At 54.5% G+C, this 15,275-nt stretch overlaps 1 protein-coding gene and 1 long non-coding RNA gene across 3 annotated transcripts in view; one reads left to right on the plus strand and one right to left on the minus strand.

Annotated features, from left to right (window-relative positions):
* RABEP1 (rabaptin, RAB GTPase binding effector protein 1) overlaps positions 1 to 15,275 on the minus strand; it is a 184,243-nt gene that overhangs the window by 152,346 nt on the left and 16,622 nt on the right. The window lies entirely within an intron of this gene.
* LOC309851923 lies at positions 10,107 to 12,103 on the plus strand. Its single transcript, XR_014305000.1, has 2 exons — positions 10,107 to 11,007; positions 11,392 to 12,103. It is a non-coding gene; the product is annotated as an uncharacterized lncRNA (long non-coding RNA).

Here is a 15,275-nt window from a genome sequence, read left to right on the forward strand (position 1 = left end):
ACATGAGCTCCTGGGGCAATTTCTCTGAAGTCTACCTCACGGTGTCTAGCTTCGGAAGCAAGAAACATTCCAAAACAATAGGAACTAGAATTTAACCTGCAAAAGCGTGTTCCTGAAACATACTTTTTCTCTCTATAATCACCTTTATTGGGGCGCCTGGGTGGCTTCGGCCCAGGTCATGATCCCAAGGTCCTGGGATTGAGCCCCGCATTGGGTTCCCTGCTCAACAAGGAGCCTGCTTCCCCCTCTTTCTCTCCCCACCTCTCTGCTTACTTGAGATCTCTGTCTGTCAAATAAATAAATAAAATCTTTAAAAAAAATTTTTAAATAAAAATAGATAAATAAAATCACCTTTATTTTCAGAGATAGCTAAATCAAGACTAGTGTGTTCAAAAACAAGTCTAGATTTTTGTTTTTTTAAAATATTTTATTTATTTATTTACTTGACAGAGATCACAAGTAGACAGAGAGGAGGCACGAGGGGGGGTGATGCAGGGAGGAAGCAGGCTCCCTGCTGAGCAGAGAGCCTGATGGGGGGCTCTATTCCAGGACCCTGGGATCATGACCTGAGCTGAAGGCAGAGCCTTAACCCACTGAGCCACCCAGGCACTCCAACAAGTCTGGTTTTAATAAATTTGGCCTAATTATTTGCATAACCTCCTAAGAACAGTAATTGGCCATATAGATCTAAAATTTGCTTTGCTGGAACTTTTCCTAAAGAATCTTGATTGAACTCTCCGTAGCCTCTCCAGGCCAGAAGCTTATCCAAGCACTTGCCATCAGACTTGCCGTACCCGTAGATGTGGGCAGATTCCTCTTCACGAGGTCCCCCAAATATCCCATGTTTCCTGCACCTGCCAGGAAGTTGACACTTTGCTCACCTGGTGAGGCTGCTGGGAACTCTGTAAGCAAGGTACCAGGCCAACAGTTCTATGGGGCTTTATGGATCCAGGTTTCATAAAGTCAACCTTAGTTGCTTAAAGCTGTTTGGTCATATCTGAGTCTCTGCATGTGTCTCTCAAATACAACATTCCAGTCAAAGCCTTGGTAAGTGACCACTGTTTCCAGTGGTGTCCTGTTACATGGAGAACAGACTCCTATTGAACTTATGCAAATGACTAATGTCTCACTCACTGAGACCTTTTGAATTTCAGAGGATTCAGACAGAAAAGTCAAATGCTTCAATCTGCTCACAAATGAATACTTTATTACATTTCTGTAGGTCATAGCTATCTTTTTTTCCTCTTTTTAAAAAATTAACATAGATGTATTATTGGTTTCAGGGGTACATGTCTGCGAATCGTCAGTCTTACACAATTTACAGCACTCACCATAGCACATACCCTCCCCAATGTCCATCCCCCATCCAGCCCATCCCCAACCCCCGCCACTCCAGCAACCCTGTTTGTTTCCTGAGATTAAGAATCATTTGTGGTTTGTCTCCCTCTCCGGTTTCGTCCTCTTTCATTTTTCCCTCCCTTCCCCTATGATCCTATGCCTTGTATCTTATATTCCACACATCAGGGAGATCACATGATAATTGTCTTTCTCTGATTGACTTATTTCGCTCAGCATAATCCCCTCGAGTTCCATCCATATCGTTGTAAATGGAAAGATTCCAACTGTTGATGGACATCTAGGTTCTCTCCATAGTTTGGCTATTGTGGACATGGCTGCCATAAACATTGGGGTGCACGTGCCCCTTCAGATTCCTATGTTTGTATCCTTTAGGTAAACACTCAGTTAGTGCGATTGCTGGGTCGTAGGGCAGCTCTATTTGTAACTCTTTGAGGAACCTCCATGCTGTTTTCCAGAGTGGCTGCACCAGCTTGCATTCCCACGTACAGTGTAGGAGGGTTCCCCTTTCTCCGCATTCTCACCAGAATTTGTCATTTCCTGACTTGTTAATTTTAGCCATTCTGACTGGTGTGAGGTGGAATCTCATTGTGGTTTTGATTTGTATTTCCCTGATGCCGAGTGATGGGGAGCACTTTTTCATGTGTCTGTTGGCCATCTGGATGTCTTTTTTGCAGAAATGTCTGTTCATGCCCTCTGCCCATTTCTTGATTGGATTATTTGTTCTTTGGGTGTTGAGTTTCATAAATTCTTTATACATTTTGGACATTAGTCCTTTATCTGATATGTCATTTGCAAATATCTTCTCTCATTCTGTCAGTTATCTTTTGGTTTTGTTGACTGTTACCTTTGCTGTGCAAAAGCTTCTGATCTTGATGAAGTCCCAATAGTTCATTTTTGCCCTTGCTTCCCTCTCCTTTGGTGATGTTCCCAAGAAGTTGCTGCAGCTGAGGTTGAAGACATAAGTCATAGCTATCTTTTTTTAAAAAAATATTTATTTACTTGACAGACAGAGATCACAAGTAGGCAGAGAGGCAGGCAGAGAGAGAGGAGGAAGCAGGCTCCCCGCTGAGCAGAGAGCCCGATGCAGGGCTCAATCCCAGGACCCCAAGACCATGACCTGAGCCGAAGGCAGAGGCTTAACCCACTGAGCTACCCAGGTGCCTGTGGGAGGCCGCAATAAGGCTTGAGATGAAGACCAAACCAGGCCCTGACTTGTGCCTCCTTTAAAGTCCAAATAACCTAACAAAAGGTTTAGGACGGGAAAAGTTGAGTAGCACTGAGAAAGGGTCTGTGCTATGTGTTGTGTGCTTGCCTACGTGACTTCCCACATGCTTGCTAAACAAATGAGAACAATTCGGTTGGGGTCCTAAGTTCGGTGGTGGTCCTTGCTGCCCTAGTACAGCCCATAAATTACTTTCAGGTTTGCTGTATCAATACAGAACAATTGGACTGGCATCAGCCGTTTGGCGTCACGAGATCTGCTTATATTTCACAGTTAAATGTGAAACTTATTATGGGAACTCGTGGTTGTTCAACTAGACACAGGTGTATTGCTTCTCCTATTATCACTATATATGTGGCCTTTATGCTTTGAATAAACCTAGCACTTGGGACGCCTGTGTGGCTCAGTGGGTTAAGCCTCTGCCTTCGGCTCAGGTCATGATCTCAGGGTCCTGGGATCGAGTCCCACATCAGACTCTCTGCTCAGCGGGGAGCCTGCTTCCTCCTCTCTCTCTCTCTCTGCCTACTTGTGATCTCTCTCTCTGTCAAATAAATACATAAATAAATAAAATAAATCTTTGAATAAACCTAGCACTTTTGGACATCCTCCTCAGTGCTCCTCCTGCCCCCATCTCTTTGCTTCTCGAGTTCTTTTCTTTATCCTCTTACCCTCATGTTCCTGGTCGATTTGTCTCGCCGGCCGCAACAGGTGCCCCAAGTCATAACTATCTTAAGAGAAAGTTTTCTTAATCTGAAAGAGCCAGCAATGTTTCAGGCAAGAGTCACAAAAGTATAATCACCTTCCTCAATTGATTTAGTCCCATTTATTTGGTTTGAATGAAACCTTTTAGTTAGTTCTGGAAATTCTTACCTATTTTAATTTTATGATTTTTAAAGATTATTTATTTATTTTAGAGTGACAGCGCCCACCGAGGAACAGAGGGAGACAGAGCCTTAAGCAGACTCTGTGCTTCGTGAGGAGCCTGATGTGGGGCTCAATCCCACGACCCTGAGATCAAGACCTGAGCTGAAACCAAGAGACGGATGCTTAACCAACTGCACTACCCAGGCATCCCTAATTTTATGACTTTAAAGATATCGAAAACTTTTTTGTCAAAAAAGCCCTCGTGAATTTCCTTGATGATGAAACACACTGTGCAAGTGACAAGAGTAATGCAACTGGCAAGCACATTCAGTCATTTCTCTGTCAAATAAATAAATAATCTTTTAAAAATTTTTTTAATTCATTCATTTCAATCTTCAAATCTTTCCTTTCCAAAGTTTTCCCATCAGAAACCTCCTACAAGTTTCTTTTGCATTCAGATTTTGTCCCAAGCCATTTCTCTCCAAACAACCAGTCTCCTTTAGGACAAAATTACCTTCCTTTACCTTCAACAAAAATACATTCCCATTTCTTATATCTTTTTTCCCTATCTCCTACTTTTCTACAGACAGAGTTGCTTCCTTTATTCCCATCAGTCTTAATTACATGCAGCAGAATTTTAACTCTTAGAAACCTTAGCCTCAGTAACCAACTGTGAATTGTTACCCCAGAATTCTTTGGCAAATTTATGAATCAATTAAGCCCAAAGCATATTTTCCAATACTCAAACATCCTGTTTCTCTGCACTAAGAAGCCAAAAGCACAAACGTATGGTCAGTGATCAATGTGTTAGCACTCCATTCCACTTGGAAAAGACCTTTATGTCCAAAAAATTCAATCCCCATTTATCATTCAAACAAAATTTTAGGTCGGGGGCTGGGGTGGTTATTTAGCCTGGTTGACGGCCACACACATTCCCCAAACAGCTCCTAGGCCTGCGTTCTGTTTTAGGGCTGGGACACCAAGCAAGACAACTATGGGACCACTGACCACGGGGAGGCATTCCACCAAAGGTCCCACTGGAGAACAGTGTTTGAGGACAGCCCCAAGGGACGGCCGTACCTCCTGATCTGGGAGTTCATAGGAGGCCAGGAAACACATAAAGTGGAGAATTTCCTCCTCAAGCATCGGAAGCCAGATGTATTCCAGCTTTGAAGGACACCACCCAAGGGTGAGTCGGAGGAAGAGAGAGGGTCCCCTAGCGGAAAGATGGGCTGCCGATCCCCGGTGGGGCACCACCACAGGGAATGGAGCTCGGACTCGTGGTCATGATTTCAGGCAGGGTGTACCACTGACCTGACAAAGGACCAGATCTACCCAAGGAGACGGACTCTTGGGGTGTCCCACCACAGCAGGGGTCCCACCAAGAAGAGGGCTGAGACAAGTGGCCTGGCACTTCCCGTAGGGGTGTCCCCCCAGCAGCAGGGAGAGCTGGAGTCCCCTTTGGCCCCAGCGAGTGTGAAAGAGGAGGGAGGACTCACTGCTGAGCCACGTGGGAACTGTGGCCGGAAGACCTGATGGTGGCTAGGAGCAGACCACCCGGTGCTCTGGGCGTGGCCAGTCTGCCCACACTGGGGAGCCACTCACCCAGGCCTTCCCTCCTCTGAGGGGTCCAAGGTTTAGACTCCTGAAGGGCAGAAAACATCAAGGAGGGGGAGGGAAGAGACTCTCCAAAGGGAAAAGGAGACATCCCTCACCCTTGGGGGCAAGGGTGGTCCGGCTTATTCCCCCCAGGGCTTCAGAGCCTCACGGAGGAGTCACCAAGGCTGGAGGCCATCAGTTCCCCAAAGAGAACTAGAGTCGGTCCCCTGAGAGTAAGTCCCAAGAGATTCCCAGAGGACACAGGGAGAGTCCTGGACTGGCAAAGGCTCCATGTGCCGGGTTCCCCCAAATGTAGGGGAGCCACAAAGTCCCTGGATAGGCCACCAAATATAGGGCCTAAATGGGGTGTCTCTTGGTCGGATGCGGACCCCCAGACCTGGGGTAAGGATCTGGTGGAAATCAGTACTGCATTCAGTGGACGAATTCACCTAAGAGAGAACAAGGGCAATGGCCGTTTACTGACCACATCGCAAGGGAGCGCGGGCAGAGCAGCAGAGAAGAGTCCATCTGCAAGGAAGGGGGGTGGGTAGCTTTTTAAGAGGAGGGAAGGTGAGCAGGCATGGGAACGTATGGAATTCTATCCTTTTTGGTTACTGTGCCTGGTTGTGAGCAGCCCGTTGGTCAGTAAAGGCCTGTGGCTATTTTGAGGTGGGTCCCCTGATGGGCCTGTGTCCACCCAGGGGGTCAGTGTGGGCCTTTCTGCGTTCCATGCCTCAAGCCTGTTGGCCCGAAAGCGGCCTCTACACTCTCCTGTTCCACGAGCCGAGTGGTGCGGGGTTAGAGACGGGCTCGTCCCCTCGTTGTCCTTCGTGGGTCTGGCTCTTGGAGAAAGCCCAACTCCGGAGGCCTCCCGGTCCGTCCTGCCGGCGTCACAAGCTGTCTTACAAAGTCTCGGGGGCTGTGCGCTGTGCACCGCTCCCACGACAGCTCTCGGTGACAGGTACCCGTGGACGTGTCTGCGAACCTCGTCCACGGGACTCTCGGTTCTACGGGAGGGCCTCGGGTTCGGCTGCCCTTTCATCCCAGGGCCTGGCAGCGTGGGCATCCATAGACATTTGCCGCACCGACAAGTCACAGGATGGACCCGCGCAGCTGGGAGGCGGGGGGCGAATGTTCAGCCCCCGAAGAATCAGAAGAGCTCCTCCCAGAAGAAAGAGGTGGGGGAGGGATGCAGGGGAGCTGCGTAGGGGAAAGCCTGAAACCCTAGAACAAACCCAGTGCGCATGGGGCTGTGTCTCAACAAGTGGGCTCCTGCCCCTCCTTTCACGGCCCATTTTCATTTCCGGCCTCAAGCAGATCTTCGTTCTTAAAGCAAACACCCTCAAATCAAACAAAACCCCTTTATTTTGTTAACTTAAAAACAACGTAAGAAACGCGGGAACATGTTCGCGTTCCCAGTGTTTCCGCGGAGGAGGAGGCCAGCTAGGACCCGAGGACGGATCAGAAGCTCGCGGCGGCGGCGCCTGGGCCGCTCCGCCGTGAAGCGCCCACCGTCTGCGCAGGCAGGCCCCACACGGGCCTGGGGTCGCGCCCGCATCGGGGCTCCCCTCCCCCGGCCGGCGTGCGCGGCGTCAAGGACCGCGGAGACTGGGAACGGATCTGCGGAAGCAGCTCACGCCGACGGCTTGGGGCCGGGGGCCGAGGGCGCGGGTCTGCGGAGCAGCCCCGCCGCGCGCCAGGCCCAGAGGAAGACCGCGTGCGCGGCCAGCGCGGGGGACGCGGAGAGCGTAACGAGCAGGCCAGGGTCGCGCGGCCCCGAGCGGCCGGAGCGACGCGGGCTCCGCGCCAGCCGTCCCCGCGCACCTACACAGGCCGCGGCGGGCGTCGCGAAGGGAAGGGCTCCGCGAACCTCCGCGAACCGCCACAGAGGCCTGCGGGGGTGGGGGAAGGAGTAAGGGAACTGGGAACAAAAACGTAAAACAGTCCGCGTGGGTTGCACGCACCGGCCGCAGCCACGCCGCCAGCGGGTCCCGCACACAACCCACACGAGCACCAGCCCCGCCCCACGGCCCCTGCCGGCATCCACTCGCGCGATACCCGGCGGTCCCAGGACCCGCCGAGTCTGCGCAGAGGAGACCCCCGAGCGGGCGGAGGCGGGCACCGCGAGCTGCCGGAGCCTGCGCAGAGGAGACCCAGGAACAGGCGTTGCCCGCGTCTGCGCAAAGAAGACCCACCGAGCGGGCGGGAGGCGGGGCCGCCCGAGTCTGCGCAGAGGAGGCCCCCGGGAGGGCTGGAGTTGTATGCCGCGGAAGCGGGAGGCGGGGATGGGGGGGATCGCCGGCTCTGGGAGCGCCCCTCACGCGGGCGGAGCCGGGGCTGCACGATGGCCGCCGTGGCGGGGGCCGCGGCCGAGCGGGAGGCTGGGGTGACCTGGCCGTGAGACCCGCTGCGTGCGCAAAGCCGGCGCCGGGGCACTCTCCCCCGGCAAAGCGGGGCGCAGAACAGACCCCTGGAGGCCGGCAGTGGGGAGAGCCCGGGGCCTCGGGGACGGCGGGGCTGGGCCCCCTGCTGGCTCCGGGCGCGAGCGTCCACGACCCTCCGCTGCCTCCCCCTGCCCCGGTGGGTTCCAGTTCCCTCCCGGAGGTCGCGAGCTGCCGGTCCCCCAGGCCCAGTCCCCGCAGCAGGCTGCCCTGCTCCCTTCCCTGTGCCCGGCGTCTTTGCACAACACCTGATTCCTGGGTGACAGGGGGCCCCGATGGGGGACCGGAAATGCCACAGGAATGAGCTGCGCGGCCGGATGCGTGGCCTTATTTGACCTGGAGTGGTCCTGCCCCGGAAGGTCAGGAGGGGGCGGGGTTCGGACCAGCGCAGCACATCCTAAGACTAGCTTTAGACGCCCGTTCCTCTGGGGAGACCCCCGGAGTCGCCCCCGCACCCCCGAGCTGCTCGTGTCTCGCAGCCAGTTAAACTGGAGCTCGCGAACCTGTGTCCCGTGTGCCTGAGTGGGTCGTCTCCGGCCCGTCTGCAGGCAGAGGCGCTGTCTTTGTAGAGCACGGGAATGTGGCTTGAGGACTGGAACGTGGCTTGAGGACTGGAACGGTTAGAAGGTGCTACAGGTGGGCCGGCAGCTGCGGGAAGGATTTGCGAAGGTCGCCGGCTGGAGAATGATGGCCCCTGGGGACTGCAGACAGCCTTTCCCCCGCTCATGCCGTTGGGTTTTAGTTGAATTTGACCAACATTTTACAACGTGGAAACGTCTTTCCCATCTACTCACACAAGATCGAGGCTTCATGTCTTGAAATCTCAGACACGTGTACAGGGGCCCCCCATGTCTACCCGGTGCACTGAGCAAGAAACGAGGCGCCGCACTTTCAGACTTAGCATCTGATTTCCAGAGCCCCAGTCCCCACCAGGCACCATCTCCTGACACGGAAGCAGTGTATCATTTTGTGGTGTATCATCACCCAGCGCCCTTCAAACCGTCTGATGGAGTGCCTGGCCTCCTGTGGCTGTGTGGGTTCTGGATTCCCACTGTAGAAGAGGGCATCGCAAGGGGCAAAGGGACAACGCGGGAAGAAGCACAGTGTGTGGGAACGTTTGGGGAGACACTGGAGCACAGGTTTGCTCTTAGGTGAATCGTAGAGGAGGGCTGTCTCCCCCCCCCCCAAACACACCCCAATCGTGTCCCTTCCATATATTGAAGTCCTCCCCCCAGTAGCTCAGAAGGGGACCTTCCTGGAAATAGAACCGTCACAGGTGTAATCAGTTAAGGTGAGGTCTACTGGAATAAAACAGCTCCCCGCCCCCGGCCGCAGAATCAGCATGAATGTGTCCCTATAAGAACAGGCCCACGTGAGGAGGCCAAATCAGGGAGAATCTGTGCAGAGAAGGGACACAAGGACTGCGTCCTGTCACTGGATGCTGGGGGGTGAGGGGGTGGGGTGCAGGCGATCCCTGAGCCCACGGATGGAAGCCACCTGCCCGCGCCTTCCTTCAGATTTCTGGCCTCCAACTGCGAGAGAACAAATTTCTGCTCAAACCAGCCAATCGGTGGTACTTCTAGAAAGCAGCCCTGGGGAATGATGTAGCTCGAAGTCAGGAGGAGCCATTATTTCCCTTAATAGATGATTTAAAAATTCAGTTTTCGATCATTGTCATCAGGGAAAGCAGGACTTGAGAAAAGTACTTCGTCCAACAGCATTAGCTTTACCAGCTGGAGCCAGGAAACAAGATTCGTCAGGGATCTCCCAAGCAATCCAAACTCGAGCGGAGAAGGTTCTGGACTCTGATGGGGTTGGAAAGGGCCAAAGGAGGGGTTTCCAGAGTTTGCAGGTGTGGAAAGAGGGGACTCCAAGATGAAACCACAGACCAGCTGAGTCACCAGGAGGGCTTGGCAGGTCCCGACGGCCAGGCCCCCTCCCGCCCACTCTCAGTGGGTGTGGGCCGCTGCTGGAGAACTGCCGTTCTTACCAAGCCTCTGGGAGAGGCTGACGATGCTGGTGTGTGGACCGCATTTTAGGTGGCATAAACGACTGCGTCTCTGGCCTAAAAGTCCCCAGAACACTAGCCTCCATGAGGGCAGGGACTTTGTCTTATTCACCACGGCATCCCAGGGCCTACAACAGTGCCTGGACTCCATAGGATCACGGTAAGTACTCGTTCCATGAAAACGGGCCATTTGGCAGAAATGGATAGTAAGAAAGGGGAACAAGTGTAAAATGACAAGTTCATCTTTACCCATTTGCTTCACAATCCAGTAAGATGGGACGAGAGATGCACAGCGGTATAGACATACATGTGGGCGAGGAACAGGAGTTCCAGATCACGATTCATCTCAGAGGGAGGGGGTCACAGGAGCAACAGGCGATGTGATCACTGAGATGTCACAGAAGGGATTCGGGACTGAGCCTCCGTATCACATGTACTACACGGAGAAATGGGTAAAGACAGTACAAAAGCGGTTGAAATAATCACCCACTGCGGAAGCCGAGGGAGAAAAGAATTTCAGGAATTATTGGGCCAAGGGGTAACCTGCTCCTGTATTCTGCAGCTTCTTTATTGGGAGCGCGCTGCATTCAAGGCCCGGATCCAATGCTGAAAACGGAGCCCGCCAGCCCCGTGGGGTCTCTTCATCTGCGGGGGCTCCCTCGGCTCGATGACACTGTGGGACCAGTGCTCTTCCCTCTGCTGGACATCCGCGGGAGCGCGCCTGAGGGAGGCCGGGACACTCGCTCCCACGCCCCGCCTCTGCTCAGGACGACCAACCCCGGCTAGCCACTCATCTCTGATCTAGACGCTGCTTGCGTGCTGACGATTCCGCAGTCTGTCTGCGTTCTAGACGTTCCTCCCGGCTCCTGACCTGCTGACCCGTCAGCTCTGCAGACTCTCCTCCTGGATGCCTCATGGGTATCGCAGGCACATCTGGGATTTTCCTTCTCTGCCTCCCATTCACCCCGTCTTTGCCTCCAGCTACTCAGCTCAGCTGGCGGCCCAATTTGGGAAAGTGGACGCCATCCGCAGTGAGCGCCCTGGCCCCTCTAGGACAGCGCCAGGTCTGGCTTCTCTACATATGAATTCGGTCCCCACCGTGCCCTCTGCCTGGAGCTCCTTGGGGCGCCTGATACCCCACTTGCAGCCTTGACCAGCATCCGTCCTCCTGAAAACGATCAGAACAGGCTCCTAAAACCATAAATCTGCTGACACTATTCTCCCGCGTTATTCCCTTCGGGGGCTCCCTGTGGCCCTCAGGAGAAAGCCCAAACTTCTTGGTCCTCCTTGAGTTGACCAGCCCTTCCCAGCTTTGACTTCTGCTGTCGCACACCCCGGGGTTCGGTCGCATGGGGCCTGTGGGACGCCCATGGCTCCTCTCACATCCCACCTGTGCACATGCTGCAGCCTCATGGAAAGTCTGGTTGTCTCACATGGTCTCTGAGGCCTCGGCTTAGAAGCTTCGTCCTTCCAGAAGTTTCCTTGCCTCTCCCCTTCAAGGATGTACCCTTCCTGTGAGGTCCCATGGCACCCCGTGCACGACCTTCCTGAGCCCCTAGCCCAGCAAGGGCTCCTCAAGGAGAGGGACTGTCCTCAGTATCGTCCTGCCTTGTCCTCATTACTTCCCACCTAGTGCAGTGAGAGGCCCACAGCAAGGCTCAGGGGGCAGATCAGCCCTGGGGAGAGACACACAGAAATCCAGCAAAGGTGAGGAGTTGCCGACAAGACAGGGTAATGTGGGGGTTTCAATGTGGTCTCACACCTTTCTAAAGTGGGGACAGGATTGGCCATGGAGAGCCAGAGTCATGTGTGACCTAGCAGAGCTCCAAGGAAAGAAGGGAAGGCACAGGTGTCTGCTGCTGTCCTGGGTGGTCCCTGACCAGGACCTTCTGTTTCAGGAATTCAGGATGCTGCAGGATGTGGCCATGAGTGAGTCACGGGGGGATGCTGGGCTGCAGGCCCGTGCCCAGTGGAAGGTCTGTGGGGAGGAGACACCAGAGGAGACCAGCTGGTCCCACCAGGAGAGCACTGAAACATACAGACAAGGAGTGTCCATAAAGGGACCAGCGTCATCCAAGCATCCAGGATTCCCAGTGGCTTTGACACCTGGCAGCAGAGGGTGCTTGTGGTCTGGGCCAAAGGGTGTCCAGCCTCATCGGGGGGGGGGGGGGGGCATAGTTCCAGGTTTGCCCTGGTGTTCTGGAAGGACTGGGCTCCCACCTCCTCCTCCACTCTTCTCTGCCCTGCTTGTGTTACTGGGTCTGTAACTTTCTCCCTGGCCAGCGGGCACGAGGTTTAGACTTTGTCTGTGGACAGTACTGGAGGGACAGTGCAAGGCCACAGGAGAAGGAAGGGAGTTCTCCTCCCAGTGCTGGAGTGCGGCATCATTATTTTTTTTTTCTTTTAAAAACTGTGTATCTTTAGAAGTGGCGTCTGGGTGGCTCACTTGTTAAGCATCTGTCTTCAGCTCAAGTCATGATTCCAGGGTCCTGGAATTGAGCACCACGTCAGGCTCCCTGCGTGGGAAGCCTGCTTCTCCCTCTCCCACCCCCCTGCTTATGTTCCCTCTCTTTGTCTCTGTCAAATAAATTTTTTAAAAAACTTTAAAAAGTTAATTACTTTTAAAAGTTGCATATATTTATTAGAGTGAGCACGGGCACGGATGTTCCAGAGGTGACCACGGTCTCCAAAAGGAAATGGAGATGTTGGTATTTAGGAACACCAGCATGGTCTACTTATCATTTCAGATCCAGAGACCAAGAACAACATAAAGGGCCAGAAGTTGAAGTTGGACCTTCCTGGAGAAAAAGATGCAGCAAAGGTTGTATCCAGAGGACACCAGAGACCGATGCGTCAAGAGCATGGGTTGGCTGAAACAGGTGACCTTGCGGCCGGGTCACTGAGGCATCGGGTGAGCCCCTCAGAGGATGCAGGGGTGCTCCCCCCTGCCCAAGGGAGAGCTAGCAGAGAACCAGATCTCATCCCCAAGAAAGCCATGGCAGGAGGGAGAGGCCGTGGATGTAATGGGAGAGAAAGAACACTTTTTGAAGGAGAAAGATCCTGCAGATGTGAGATCTGGGGCAGGAACTTCCAGAAGTCAGAAGTAACCCAGCACCAGAAAACGGGGAATATGAAGAAAACCTATCAATGCAAGGAATGTGGGGAAACGTTCAACTGGAGCTCGAACCTGATCATCCACGAGAGAATTCACACAGGGAAGAAACCTTACTTGTGTGCGAATGTGGGAAGGACTTTATACCAGAGCTCCAACCTGGCCAGGCACCGGCAGATCCGCAGCAGCCAGAACCCCTTTGCATGTCAGGCGCGTGGCAAGGCCTTCCGCAGGAGCTCCAGCCTGGCCCCACACCTACGGCAGCAGGAAGCCGCACCCGTGCCATGGATGCAGCAAGGCCTTCAGCCAGAGCTTGGACCTGGTCATCCACCATTGAGTACACACTGGAGAGAAGTCATATGAGCGCCACGCATGTGGCCAGACCTTCAGCCAGAGCTCACACCTGGCCACACATCAGAGGATCCGCACCAGGGAGAGGCCCTTCCAGTGCCCCAAGTGTGCCAAAGCCTTCAGGCAGCAAGCATGCCTCACCAAGCACCAGACGCTGCACAGTGGGGAGAGGCCCTTTGCATGTGGCGGGTGTGGGAAGGCCTTCAGCAGGTGCACGGCTGCACACAGGCCGGGTCACAGAGTGCTGGCCGGCCTGCCCCTCCGCCATGGGCCAGTTCAGACAGCAGAGAACCGAGAAGGAGAGGAGTGTATGGAGTGTGGGAAAACCTTCTGGGGAAGCTCGGACCTGATCCAGCACTGGATAGTTCACACTGGGGAGAAGCCCTACGAGTACTGGGCCCGCAGGAAGCCCTTCTGCCAGAGGTCACACCTGCTCATGCATCAGAAAGTCCACACTGGGAAGTCTTATCCATGCGGCGAGTGCGGGAAAGCCTTCTGGCAGTGCTCACTCCTCATCCAGCACCGCAGAGTTCACACCAGGGAGAAGCCCTACAAGTGTGGGACCTGCGGGAAGCCCTTCATCTGGAGCATGGCCTTCCTCAAACTCTAGAGGCTTCATGATGCAAAGAAACCCCAGGGATGTGGGAGGATGCCGAGCCAGGACCAGGTGCCTGGGGACAAGCAGGGAACTCGTGGGGAGGTGAGAGCACACTGGCGTGCGTGGTCAGCGTGCTAGAACCATCCAGGGCAGCTCGGACCTCATGCGACCTCCAGTGGCTCGCGATGGAGAAAAGCCCCATGCATGTGCAGAGTGTGGGAAATCCTTCCAGCAGAGCTCGGACCTCACGAGGCACCGTAGCGCCCACAGTGGGAAGAAGCCTTACCCCTGTGCTAAATGTGGGAAGTCCTTCAGAGGCAGCTCTGACCTCATAAACACCACCGTGTGCACATGGGAGGGAAACCCTATGACTGCCCCAAGTGTGGGAAAGCCTTCGGTCAGAACTCCCACCTTCTCACTCCCCAGAGGATCCACACTGGAGAGAGACCGTTTGAATGTGGCGCCTGTGGGAAGGCCTTCAGGGGGTGCATGGTCTTCCTTAAACACCAGAGGCTGCACCCCAGGGAGAAGCCAGGGGGCTGGCAAGAGCCTGCAGACAAGACTCAGAGGGGACAGAACCTAAGGGAGGCAATTCTTACTGCACCATGGAGCTGTTTATTGTTGGAAAGCATCTGGAGGCAGGAAGACATCGGAGCGTTGCTGGAAACCCAAGTGTAACCAGGGGGCAGAGCTTGGGCATAAAGTCTGTCTTCTGACTCAGAGGTGACATGCTCTCCACCGATTGGAACATATGTCACGCTTGCTTGAGATCTCTGCTCCAATGTCCCCTCTTCCGAGAAGCCTCCCCTCCCGCTAGGATACCGGGTTATCCCTGCTCACACAAAGGTCCACAGCTAGCCGGGCAGGCACAGCGGCTCTCGCACTTTGAGAGCCTGAGGCGGGAGGACTGAGGGATGCAAGAGGACCACATGAACCCAGGTGTCTGGGGTAATCAGGTGTCCATCAGCACGGTGGCCTCCCGAGAACAGGGAACCAGCAGGCTGCCCACAGAAGGGCGGATCGGCCCAGCTGGGAAATGGGAGGTCACAGCTCTGGGCCGATTGGAAGTGTCTGGCAGTACACAGGTGGTCAGCACGCGATGGCCTGCAGGCTCGATGCACATCTAGCTTGTGGCCTGTTTTTTGGAGCCCACGAGCTAAGAAAGGTTTTCCAGCGTCTAAGTGCTCCGAAAGGCAGGAAGAGCAGGTGACAGGCACGTAGGAGGCCCACAAAGCTAACTACTCACTCTCCAGCCCTTACAGGAGAGACCTGCCAAGGCCTGGGCCAAGGGGCAGCTCAGTCTCGTCCCACCAACACCCCAGGAACCCAGGTGCTCCCCCTTGCTCCCGCATCCCGCAGGCTACACCGTTACTCTGCGCATTGAAGCTCGACCCACCCCCCCCCCAGCCCCTGTCTGCTATGGCTCACGGAAAGCAGAGCTGTAGTCCGAGGGACAGACATGTTCCTTCTTGGCAAGGGTCAGGGAAGGCACTCCCCTCCCTCCGTCCTTCATGGACACTTAACTACACGAACACGTCTGTCTTCCAGGGAGGCTGCAGACACCTCTCCCGGAGTGGCCACTTGCCCAGTTAGAAGTCTTACTCCGCCCCCAGGGAGCAGCCCCCGCTTCTGCAGCCGGGTGCTGCCACCTGACCGGGGGAGCCTTGGCTCCAGGACGAGGGTGGAGTGGGACCAGGCAGCAGAGGATGTGGGCCAGAGCC

The sequence above is a fragment of the Mustela nivalis genome (assembly GCF_964662115.1).
Source record: "Mustela nivalis genome assembly, chromosome: 17".
NCBI classification, from domain to species: domain Eukaryota; kingdom Metazoa; phylum Chordata; class Mammalia; order Carnivora; family Mustelidae; genus Mustela; species Mustela nivalis.